Genomic DNA, 12,901 nt, shown 5'->3' with positions numbered 1-12,901 from the left:
TCCATCCTTGTACAAGCTTCATCATGCCCTCAGAAAGCAAGGCCCTCAGAAATTAAGGTTTCGGCTAAGCAGCGAGCCACGCATGCATTTCTTGGTCCCACGTGAATCAATGCTCCCTTATTGTCTCTCTGACTGGACCAAACAAGTGGTATTCGGAAGTGGCAAGATAATGACTATATGGAGGATGAGTCAGTACTTCGAAAGAGAGTATCCGGAGCGTTTCAGCAGTGTGGGCAGTAAGAGACACTCATCATATCTACAAGACACATTCACATTACATTTCATATGTCTTCATCCTGAATTGTATGGCAATGCGACTTTTGATTTCAGAATGTGAGATACCAAGGATACCGTGAAAGAGACTTTGAGTAACAAACATTCTACGAGTAAGCGATGTGATAGCGACTGTGGGCATTGGTCACACCACTGTATGAGGTTTTGACTGTAACACAACCTACATTTTCAGATAGTGTTTCCCAAGAAGGTTTGGGCAGAAATGGTTCATAATCCGATCCCCTGTGATTTGTGGTTCTGGTAGCATTCTTAAATGTAATAGCTTACCTTAGTTTCTGGACACACTACCGCCTGCTGCACGTAACAGTATCTGGTTCCCGTATGACAGCGCTTTTGTCACTATTATAGGTGCCTCGTTTCTGTTTCGGGGCCGGCCGGGGTGGCCGACGGTTCTAGGCGCTGCAGTCTGGAACCGCGCGACCGCTACGGTCGCAGGTTCGAATCCTGCCTCGGGCATGGATGTGTGTTATGTCCTTAGGTTAGTTAGGTTTAAGTAGTTTTAAGCTCTAGGGGACTGATGACCTCAGAAGTTAAGTCCCATAGTGCTCAGAGCCATCTGTTTCGGGAAATTGATTTCGAGTCTTATGATTTTTTTGTTTTCACGACGTTGCTTCCTTATCTTCGCCTTCCCATGTTTAGATGTGCGTTTTCCTTAGATCATCGTTTTACGCTCGTCTCACGTCAGCTGCGGGTAAGTGGAGACAGGTTCCTCTAGCTCCAAGCGAGTCCAAGGGCCCCCATCTACCCATCTTCTGCACGCCGGATCGGCTGTGCCCATCTGTGTACATTATCTATAATTGCTTCCAATACTCAGCTTTGGCAATTCTCTCGACGCCTCTGTCCTGGTGTTTTCCGTACTTCATTTTTAGGAGGCTCCTAGTTCTGGTTAGCAACGGCATTCTTCAGAGACTGGTTTCGCGATAGAGGGACAATCTTGTATTTGGTTCCTTAATCGGTTACAGTTAATCCAGTTACAACTAACCGGTGTCACTGTTGACGCATGAGCATTATGGACTGCCGACAAGGAAGGACATAGGATACGTTTCATGACGTGAATCAGAATTCTATCTAGCTGTATAGATTTCTTCAGCCATTTCACGTAGGTATTAATAAATGACGCTTTCAGTAAACTATGTTTCCCTGTGTGTGAGACAATGTTTCTCAAAGACAGTCGCCGAGATTGTGAAATACCTAATGTGTTGCAGTAGTATGTCATACCACTGTGCAAACCTGTCTTAGCGTTAGTAAGTTGGTGCCGTAAAAAAGTAAGAGAAAAGTGAAGCACAATCATATGCAGTTGTATGTAAAATTTTATTAGATTGAGTCTGGTAATAACCGCAGCTTCTTCCGAGTGAAGACTCACGAGATATTTCTGTACTTATTTGATTGCCTGGTGTTTATTTACATTTCGAGTTCACGTGTTTATTTCTTGCAGTAATTTTTGTGTGAGCTGAGTTTCTAGTGAAAAGCCGCTGTTGATATGTCTTAATTCAACAGCGAAATTTTTTTCTGTTTTAAGAGCTTATGATCTCGCAGTCGTAGTGTTTAGTGAGGAACCTATAGAACAGATTTAATAATTTGTTTATTCTTCTCTTTTGTATTTGTGTACATCCCAACTTCAGTAGCGCCACAGTCAGGTAATTTTCTTCCCTGTAGGGGTCTGTTTCTTTTCAAGTTATCCTGAAGTGTGATACTTTTGAGAATTTATATAGTAGCTACGCGCTTGTCGCGTGCAGACACATGGAGAATAGACTGCCGTCGTCCATAAACAGCTGGGTTACCGTCCGCAGACGAAGACGTAAATGTACCGGAGGACCATGAATTGGGATGTATAATGGTTCGAATCCATTCAGACTGTAATGAAACACGAGAGTTGAGATAATCACTTATTATTCGTAGGTAAGTTAATAATCAAAATATACATTTTTGCCTTTTACGTGGTGCTCCCGGCCACGAGCTAAGGACGCCGCCCGACCAACAGCCCATTCACCACTGCCAAATCTCTCCCTCGCCGTGACAAGTGTACCGTTAGGGGTCCTTGGAGGGGTGGCCCACTGACCACTGTCCCTTATGTATAAATACTTCCAGAGAGGCCAGTACTGTCCACAGGCTCAGTCAAATGTAACGACCGAACATACCGGCCGCCACAGAAATATTAATTTCTTTCCAGCGTAATACAAGTAACAAAAGTTCTGATAAATCATAGGAAATAAAACAAGTAAATACAGCATTGCGTCCTTCAAGCAGGTGTTCTGTTCATAGAGTCTGTAACTGGTATCTGGAAAGCACAATCTCATAAACAAATATACATTCAGACACAAGAAATGACAAAATACACTGAGTCAGCTGCAAGGTACACACAAGACAAAAGGATAAAAACGCACAAAAAACACGAATACACTTTTAACCTTTGTATCACGTCACTCGGTAAGGAACATAGTTTGCGGACTGGTCCCTTGAAAGCCCATTGCGGTGTGCGAATAGTGGCCACTCGCACCATTCCGTCGCTCCCAGGGTGTACTCCTTCAATGACGGCCAGTTTCCAACATAAGGGTGGCAGGTTATCTTCTTTTACTATGTCCAACGCACCAGGCTTCACATTCTGATTAGTGACCGTCCACTTGGCCCACTGCTGCAGATAATGCAGATAGTCAGATGACCAGCGCCGCCGAACGATCTGGAAGCCTTGCTGCAGTAGTTCCCACCTTACGAGGAAGCTCAGGTTGGCTGTACCTATATAGATCTGGCTGAGGGATACTTGTGATTGCGGTTCCAGTAAGGAAATGACCTCGAATGAGGGCTTGGGGATCAATAGGATCACAAGACAGTGGCGTGAGGGAACGAGAGCTCAAACAAGCAATCTAGCAAGTCATAGTTGTCGTCTTCGAAAGTTGGACATATGGTTTCCATCGTTCGCCGCAAGTGGTACTTGAAGGACTCTAGTCCTGCTTCCCATATTCCGCCAAAGTGTCTGCTGATAATGACTGCACACAGCAGCTTGTGACTCGCGAAGTTCCCGACTAGCTCCGACCAAGTTTTTCCCATTGTCACTGTACAGGTTTTGGCACCAACTCCGCCGTGAAACAAATCCTCTGAGAGCCGACAGGAATGCTTCAATCGTCATCTTGCCAACTACCTCCAAATGCACTACATAATATCCCTTCCACAAGTTAATCCAAATAATGTGCATATGAAAAAATGAAAAAAAAACAAGAATTTTATGAATGTTTGTGAAATTAATTGCAGGAATTTTCCTAACAAAAACTTGAAGATTCTCTGAAAATAATCATAATTATTATTATTTTTGTATATCCAGCAATAGAGGTTCGCTGGAGGAAGAATTCTTCTGATGTCGAGCTCTGGACTTCACAACTGCAGTGATCGACGATATAGTATTGATGGTTCTGCACGATCTCAAAGAAAAACGGGAGGGGAATGACAATGGCAGCAGATCCTTAATCGCTGTAGCGAGAATAAATCCACGTCTGGGCTACTGAATGTTACTTTTGAGAAAACACGACAATGTCGCTCGTCGCTGGTTTTGATCCGTGTTATTACATATTCGATTCTTGAAATTATTTTGGCCACAGGATGTAAATCTTGCTGGTAAAACTTAAACATATATAACGTTCAGTGTGAAGAGTTAGGGTTTTAAAAGAGTGAATTACCTTTTCCTATTTTGTTGTCTTTGCCGATTTCTATGTAGACACCAAACATTAAAGTGACAGTTCTGATTGCATTGGCAGACTATCCCTTTCATACAACGTTATATATCTGTCTCTACTCCCCTAGGAAGACAACAGAAAACAAAGAAGAAGTCGACTAACAAAGTCAGAGATATAATGTACAAGTCTCTTTTTAGCATCGCTGCTGCCACTCGCAGCCACTATATCTTTGTGTGTCTTTATTACCGCCGTAGTTTCTGCTATGCAAGATTATGCCTAATTTATTATGTTGGTCAAGATCGGATGTAGATGAACCGTTACACAATACATTTATAAGCATGTGCGTAGTAGACGTTCGGACACTATCAGCTTCTAACGAACACGGAGAACGTTTCCACTCCGTTGACTCTTGACCACATTCGCAAACGCGTCATAAGACAGAGAATATAATGAAATATCAAATTCTCTCGACAACTGCTCTTGTAGCTAAGCGTACAAACAGGGCAACGTAGCACTTTTCCTTTAAGACGGATCTCCGTGAGCCGGTTTTCACATAGAACGGTCCTCTGTAATCAATTCCACAATTGATGAATGGCATCACAGCTTCTACGCGTGGGCGTGGCAGGTCTCCCATGAGCTGTTGTGCAGGGTTCGCCTTTAATCGCTGACAAGTCACGCACTGATGCAGAACACGCCGGATTGCATTTCGTCCGTTAGGTATCCAGTGTTGTTTTCTGAGAGACAACAGTTGACATACAGCATGGGATAAACGACAATGGCTTCAAATGGCTCTGAGCACTATGGGACTCAACTGCTGAGGTCATTAGTCCCCTAGAACTTAGAACTAGTTAAACCTAACTAACCTAAGGACATCACAAACATCCATGCCCGAGGCAGGATTCGAACCTGCGACCGTAGCGAAACGACAATGTTCACTTTCCACCATTAGTTGTGTGAGATAATGGTTAGGTGGCAGTACGAGTTGATGCTTCTCCTCATATGACAGTTCAGCATTTTTTAGCCTGCCTAAAACCTGTAGCTGTCTTATGTCATCGAGGATAGAATGCAGTGATTTGAGCTTGCTGTTTTTATCCACTAGCCTTGTGGTCTTCAACTGGTAGATTTCCGTTGCGTTTCTATCTTCTTGTGCTATCCTGACACACTGTAGCAAAGCGTCCGGCAGTTCACTGTGAGACAGCTCAGCAGTTAGTCTCATTCACTTTGCAGTCTTGCAGTTTTTAATGAATCTAAGACAGTTTGTCATTATCCGCTGTAATCGTGACAACTTTGAGAATTGACAGATGATACCGTCTTGAATTTCTCTGCTGATGTGACAGAGGACTTTAGCCCTTTCTTCCGGCAGCTCCCGGGCCCAAGGAGGTACCTATCACAGGCCATGAAGTGATATCTTCCTTAAGCCAAGCTTGTCCTTCCCACCACAGGCTGTTTTCTTGCAGATCTGCAGGAGATACACTTCGAGAAGTCAAATCAGCTGGGTTTTCCATTGTAGATAAATGATTCCATACCGCGGCTGCTGTATTTTCCTGTATGTCAGCGACACAGTGCCCCACAAATGTCTTTCACCGCCTGGGTGGAGTTGCGAGCCATGCCAGTACGATGGATGAGTCAGTACACATGTAAGTTCGTTCTGTGCCTTTACCCAGCGAGCGAACAACACGCTGTAGTAGTCGCGACAGTAAGAGAGCACCACAGAGTTCCAGGCGGGGTAAAAACAACTTTCTCAATGGAGAAACTCGTTTTTTGGAGCTTAATAGTTTCACACATGTGAGTCCATGATGATTAGTTGAGCGTGCATATATAGAACAGCCATAGGCCTTCTCTGAAGCGTCGTAGAATCCGTGCAGTTGAATGCTGACAAGTTTTCCTTCTGTAACGGCCCTACGAATACTATCTACTATACGAACATCTCTGTATAGTGTCTGCCACATGCAATTCAGCTCTTGAGGCAAGGGTTCGTCCTATGTTACCTGAAGCTCACACAGATATTGCAAAAGAATTTTGAATGTGATAACAATGCGACTGATTAATCCCAGAGGATTAACAATGCATGACGCGAGAGCCAGTACAATGCGTTTTGCGAAGCTGTAGACCTTACATGCTGGCTTGACGTTGTTCATTACTTGGAAATGACCAGCAACTGGATGCCATAGGAAACCTAACGTTTTAATATCCTCGTCGTTATCAACCTGTAAGGGTACTCGTGTCTCTCTTAACTCTGAGGGGTATTTTCTAGGAATTCCACACTGTTACTGGACCACTTCCGTAATGAGAAAACACCTTTATTCAAAAGCTTCGTGAGATCTTGCTGGACCTTGATTGCAGCCTCTACTGTATCGCCACCTGAGAGACAACCGACCGCATAGAAGTCATTAGCAAGAATGTTTGGTGCCTTGTTGCATCTACCCTCTTCATGAGCTAATTGCAACAGGCATCGTACCGCAAGAAAACGTACACAGGCCATTCCGTATGCGACTGACTTTAACTGATATTCCTGCAGTGGTGCAGATGGGTCACTCCTCCGCAGTATTCGTTGGTAGGCGAGATTTTCATCCGCTACCAGAACTAGTCGATACATCTTCTCTATGTCAGCTGTGATGGCAATGCGGTGCATGTGGAAGTGTAATATTACGGAGCACAAATCTTATTGAATCGTTGGTCCGACTATCACCAAACTGTTTAGCGACAAATTAGAGCTTGTTTTGACCGAATAACCAAAAACTACTCGTGTTTTGGTAGTCGATCTGTCTTCCTTAAGAACTGCATGGTGTGGCATATAGTAGGAAATTGCAGCAGGTGTAGCTACTGGTTACAATATGTCATAAGTCTTCATATTCCCTCATAAACTGTTTGTAGTGCTCTTTAAGCTTCGGATGTCTCGCCGGTTTCTGTTCAACCTGAGAGAAGCGTTTTGCTGGAGTGTTGAAAGATTCGCCGAATTTACTTGGCTCTTCGCGAAACAGAAGATGGACAACGACTCTGCCTGTGGAATCTTTCGCTGTGTGTCGCACAAAGTGTGGTTCACACTGTTCCTCTTCTTTCGTAATTACATCACGATTTAATTCTTCTATCTCCCAGAATTTCTTCAAGAGTGTTTGAACATCAGTGTTCGTTTTTACAAAGCACGATACGACCGGAAGCCGTGACGAAATGTTGTGCTGTGCCGTTTGATACTGACCAGATATGACCCAACCTAGTTCCGTCTCGTGAAGCACAGGATGCTCAGTTCCTATAGAGATAGTCCTTGATTTATGAATGCATGTACAAAATTCTGCTCCTAGCAACACATCGATCTTTTCAGGGGACCAAAACTTTGGATCAGCGAGTTGTACATTAAGCAAGTGTCATATACTGCGATCAATTATTTGTTCAGGCGACGTGTCAGTTATCTTTGGGAAAACTAAGCATTCGAGAGATGACATAAAGTTGCTTGCACAGGAGCCCACTAGTATAGAGACGTGTTTTGTTTCTAAGCGGGTTGCACCTATTCCTTGAATCGGCACTCTGCTGTGCCATCTTTGAAGTCTGAGGCGTTGTGCACATGTTTCGGATATAAAGCATGACTGCGACCCAGCATCTAATAGGGCACGAAAAGTCTGCTATTTTCCATTGATGTCTTGCAACCTTATTATCGCTGTCGCAAGGAGTGCTCGTTTGCCTGGAATCACCTTCAGTGAAAAATAGCTCGATGTTGTTGACTGATGTTTGACATTGTGCTCGTGTTGCATGTCACCTGTACATTCCTTCCTTTGTGCATCTTGTGTCCGTTGTGATTGTGCATGTAATAACGTGTGGTGTCGTTTACCACAGGTATGACAGGTACTGGAGTTGCATTGAGAAGCCCTGTGATCATTCTTCGGACTGTTGTAGCACAAGTTGTTGCGCGTCACAACACCCTTGCATTCACTACCGTGGCTTGTTTGAATTTGCTGTACTTGTGCAGCGCGTGAGGCTAGTAGCACGTAACACATGCAGTACTTGTAGCAACGTATGTCTATTTCGAATGCCCAAACTGTTTGGTGTTGGGCGCATTCTGATGTTTATTAACAGTTGTGCTGTGGCCGTTGTGGTCCGTTCTATAAGGAGCTGTGACGCAATTATGTCTTGCAAAGAGACATCTAGCTATAATGCCATCAGCGCTTGCACATTGCTTAAAGCCTCGTTCAGTAGTACGCGAAGTTCACTTTAACAAGGCTTTATCATTGCCGGTAGCGTTATCAGTATGTTAAAGAGTGCTGATGCAATCAGTCGAGCATTATTGTATCTATTACAGACCAAATGAAAGGCTACCTTAACGTTGGTATTAGTCACAGGGAGATGGGCAATTACATTGTGTGCTTCACCTTTTAATGAAATCAACAAATGATGGTACTTGGCAAAGTCCTCTAGTTCCTCATTGTTTAGGACGAGACTCACAAATGGTTCAAATGGCTCTGAGCACTATGCGACTTAACTTCTGCGGTCATCAGTCGCCTAGAACTTAGAACTAATTAAACCTAACTAACCTAAGGACATCACACACATCCATGCCCTAGGCAGGATTCGAGACTCACAAAAATGTTGTGAAAATGCCGAAATTGCGTTACGTCACCGTTAAACGATGGCAGTTTTATGGTGGGCGGCTTGATGCTCTGTTTTGATACACTCAAGGCAGACCCAGCATCTGACAAAACCTTGTCAACTGCGTTTGCGTGATTCGCCTGAATCGCTATCATTTTCTTCGAAACCTCGAAGGCCATGTTTTCGGAAGTTTCTCTGTCCTCAGCATGACTCTGTACATCATCAAACAATGCGAGCTGTGACTGCGCGTCCTCATGCTTTTCCACCATCTTTTTCAACCGTTCTAGCCTCATAGTAATGTGCAAAGTGTCCGATTTACCTGTTACAATGAATTCGCTTGCAAGCCTTAACAACCGTGTGAGGCTTGCTTTCGCCACCGAACGTGTGGTTACAACTTCCTTTATATTTCGTCCATCAAGGAAAACTAGCGGCGGCAGGCGACAGCAAAAACAGCAATGAGTGGGAATTACAGGAAGCAGGATAGTCAGACCTGGTGCTTAATTTTCAGATGCGTCGTCTTGGCGCTGCAGGCTGCGCCTCCGTGTTGCTCTGTGGAAGCTCGTCGCTGCCGTTCCGCCTATGGATGGCTGTCGCTGCGCGTTGCTTCGTCGAATCCATCACAATCCGGCCCAGAGGACCAAAATGTTAGCTTCTGCAGACGAAAACGTAGATGTACCGGAGGAAGAAGACTGTATAGTGGTTCGAATCGATTCAGACTGTAATGAACTTTCATTAATAGGTAAGTTAACAACCGAATATACATCTTTGCTGTTTACATGGCGCGCGCGGCCACGAGCTAAGGACAGCCGCCCGGCAGACAGCCCATTCACCAGTGCCAAATCTCTCCCTCGCCGTGGCGTGTGTACCGTTAGGTGCCCTTGAAGGGGTGGCCCACTGACCACTGTCCCTCATGTTCAAATACCTCCGGAGTGCGCTGCACTGTCCAGAGAATCAGTCAAATGTTAGGACGTAAAGAACTTGAGGCAGCGTTGGCCACGGTCGACAGGCTTCGGGCCACTGCTCAAAGCTGCAGCGACATCACGACGTTACTGACGAGCTGTGGTGCCACTGGAGTCCCTTGGTAAACCCATCCTCGTTACGACTACTGATACGCAACGTACAGTCGACAGTGAATGGCGGGCCGAGATGGGTTCCCGTGTCACTGGATGAAAGGAGAAAGAGGAAACAGGCAGCACGGCTGGCCCTTTACGCCCTGGCAAGAGGTGCGAGGTGCCACCGACTGTTGTTAATACTTCTGGGTCAGCGCGACTGCCCAGTCCGAACAAGTGTAGATGGAGCTACAATGCTAGAAGGGTAATGGAGCTCCTCAAGACAATAGCGTACAGGGCGGAAAGAATGCCAGTGTACGCTCCATATGTTTGGTAGAGGGTGAAATCGAGCAAACAGTTAATTTGAAGAGTCGTTACAGTAGCCTGTTTCGTCGTATTGTTACAGTGGGCGGATTTCACATAAAATGTGTTGAATGGGATTTTGACGCTATTGTTATATGTTGCTTATATGTTTTCTTCAAACATTATGTTAGAGTGTAAGTCGAGTTGCAGAGATTACGTTGGTAGCAGCTGGTGACGAGAAAAAGAGACGACTTCCATCTAAAAACTGAATTTATGTAATTGGAAGGAGAAACAGCATTGGTCGTATTTTTTTGTTTTATTATCCGCAAAATCGATTTTCGGTCACTTAGTGGACATCCTCAGTGCTAGAAGTCAGAGTCCTGCACTCTGACAACTTATTATCGATCTATTTTATGTTTTGAAACTTTGTTTTTATAAAAACAATACGCCAATGTATTTTAGATGTTTCCTTCCCTCTTCGTCTGCTAAGTGTTTTACGTACATTTTAAATTTGAATTACTTCATGATTCACAAATACCACAAGAGTTATTTTGTGTTAATAACTTGCAAAACCAGTAATATTAAGTCTTCACGTCACACATGTCACATAGAGGGCGTTCCAAGCCCTGTCACACCGAGGTCTGCTGAACAGGTGCATGTAAACAGCGGCCTCAGTTTATGTGATCGCTCTAAGCTTGTTGATACCAGTGCCTACCAATTTTAATTGTATATTACAGGTATGTTCCTACCAACTGTTACGTTCATATGCAGGTATAGTTGTAATTTTCTGTTTTATACTCTCTGATCGTTATGTGAAATTTTTAACTTCTAGCACTGAGGATGGTCACTAAGTGACCGAAAATCGATTTTGCGCATAATAAAACAAAAAAATACGACCAATGCTGTTTCTCCTTCCAATTATATCCATTATCTGGTCGTGGTGCACAGAACACTCCATGGAGTCGCCAATCAATAAAAATTGAATTAATTGTTAAAACAAATTGTATAGCTCGGAATTTGTTTGGTAAATGGTTCCTAAATGGTTTCGAGGACGACTAAGTCAATCGTGGATGAGCTATTCTCAGTGAGATTCAATGCAGAAGAGCCTGGCTATACTTAATATTTTCAGTGAAGAGGACGTACTGCTAATTATATTGGTTCAAGCCGCAATGGAATGGTAGCGCTCACAGTGTGCAGTGAATTAGTTCTTTTGGTAAAAGTAGTGACTTACTCGGCATAACCAAAGGATAGTAACTGCGAATTACTTCTGTGAATTCGTAGTAGAAGGTTAACGTGGAACACAGCAGAGATAAGAGGGAGATTTGGTTTTAGACAGTGCGGAGTGGGAGAAAGCAAAATGTGAGAATATTTCGTTGGAAGTAGCACAGAACTGTGCAGAGATCAGCCTCTGGTTAATGAGTTGTGACTGCAGAGAGCGACTGGATACTGATCGGAGCAGTTACCAAAATTTGTTTTTGTGTGCTCTACTTCTGCAGGATTATTTTATAGTAGAGTTCTGTGACTGTTGTTTGGTGTAGAAATGTGGTACACTGTGGATATACTGAATGATCGACGTAGGAAATTGTGTAATAATGCGCACACTGAGCTAATAGTGTGATGTATTATATTTTCGCTTTGGGTAATTGTAACTCGGAAGCAAAGAATAGTACTTTGCTGGTGTTGTGTCGGCTACTGTGGGAGTCAGCACCGACACAAACAAGGAAGGAGAGAAGTTGCGATGATTGGTGGCAGGCATGCAAAATGATTTGTACATAACAGTTGTAGACTAATAGGAAAAAAAAAGAAATATAACTTGACTTGCTTCGTGTGCCTCCTAGATGCAGTTATTGTTCACTGTTACTACTCGCAGAACGCGAGCTACGTATCGTCTTCCTATTACTCAATACTGATAGTCTCGAAGACTGTTTCCGCTTTGTTTTCAACGCTTGTTGGACATTTCAGTTCTTGTTATATAATTGAGCGAAGACGTACTGATGTTCCATTGTGTACTTAATTTGTGAAAGATAGAAAGATAAAGGTATAGTGTGGTAACTTACCTATACGTCAATTATTGCTCATTGGAGTAAGGGAGTAAGGGAGACGACCAAAGTCATGTTCCTTTAATACGTCGAGAAAGAAAGAAAAATATATATATATATATATATATATACACTCCTGGAAATGGAAAAAAGAACACATTGACACCGGTGTGTCAGACCCACCATACTTGCTCCGGACACTGCGAGAGGGCTGTACAAGCAATGATCACACGCACGGCACAGCGGACACACCAGGAACCGCGGTGTTGGCCGTCGAATGGCGCTAGCTGCGCAGCATTTGTGCACCGCCGCCGTCAGTGTCAGCCAGTTTGCCGTGGCATACGGAGCTCCATCGCAGTCTTTAACACTGGTAGCATGCCGCGACAGCGTGGACGTGAACCGTATGTGCAGTTGACGGACTTTGAGCGAGGGCGTATACTGGGCATGCGGGAGGCCGGGTGGACGTACCGCCGAATTGCTCTAACACGTGGAGCGTGAGGTCTCCACAGTACATCGATGTTGTCGCCAGTGGTCGGCGGAAGGTGCACGTGCCCGTCGACCTGGGACCGGACCGCAGCGACGCACGGATGCACGCCAAGACCGTAGGATCCTACGCAGTGCCGTAGGGGACCGCACCGCCACTTCCCAGCAAATTAGGGACACTGTTGCTCCTGGGGTATCGGCGAGGACCATTCGCAACCGTCTCCATGAAGCTGGGCTACGGTCCCGCACACCATTAGGCGGTCTTCCGCTCACGCCCCAACATCGTGCAGCCCGCCTCCAGTGGTGTCGCGACAGGCGTGAATGGAGGGACGAATGGAGACGTGTCGTCTTCAGCGATGAGAGTCGCTTCTGCCCTGGTGCCAATGATGGTCGTATGCGTGTTTGGCGCCGTGCAGGTGAGCGCCACAATCAGGACTGCATACGACCGAGGCACACAGGGCCAACACCCGGCATCATGGTGTGGGGAGCG

The sequence above is a fragment of the Schistocerca americana genome, chromosome 1 (assembly GCF_021461395.2).
Source record: "Schistocerca americana isolate TAMUIC-IGC-003095 chromosome 1, iqSchAmer2.1, whole genome shotgun sequence".
Taxonomy (NCBI): domain Eukaryota; kingdom Metazoa; phylum Arthropoda; class Insecta; order Orthoptera; family Acrididae; genus Schistocerca; species Schistocerca americana.
This window is presented reverse-complemented; position numbering follows the sequence as displayed.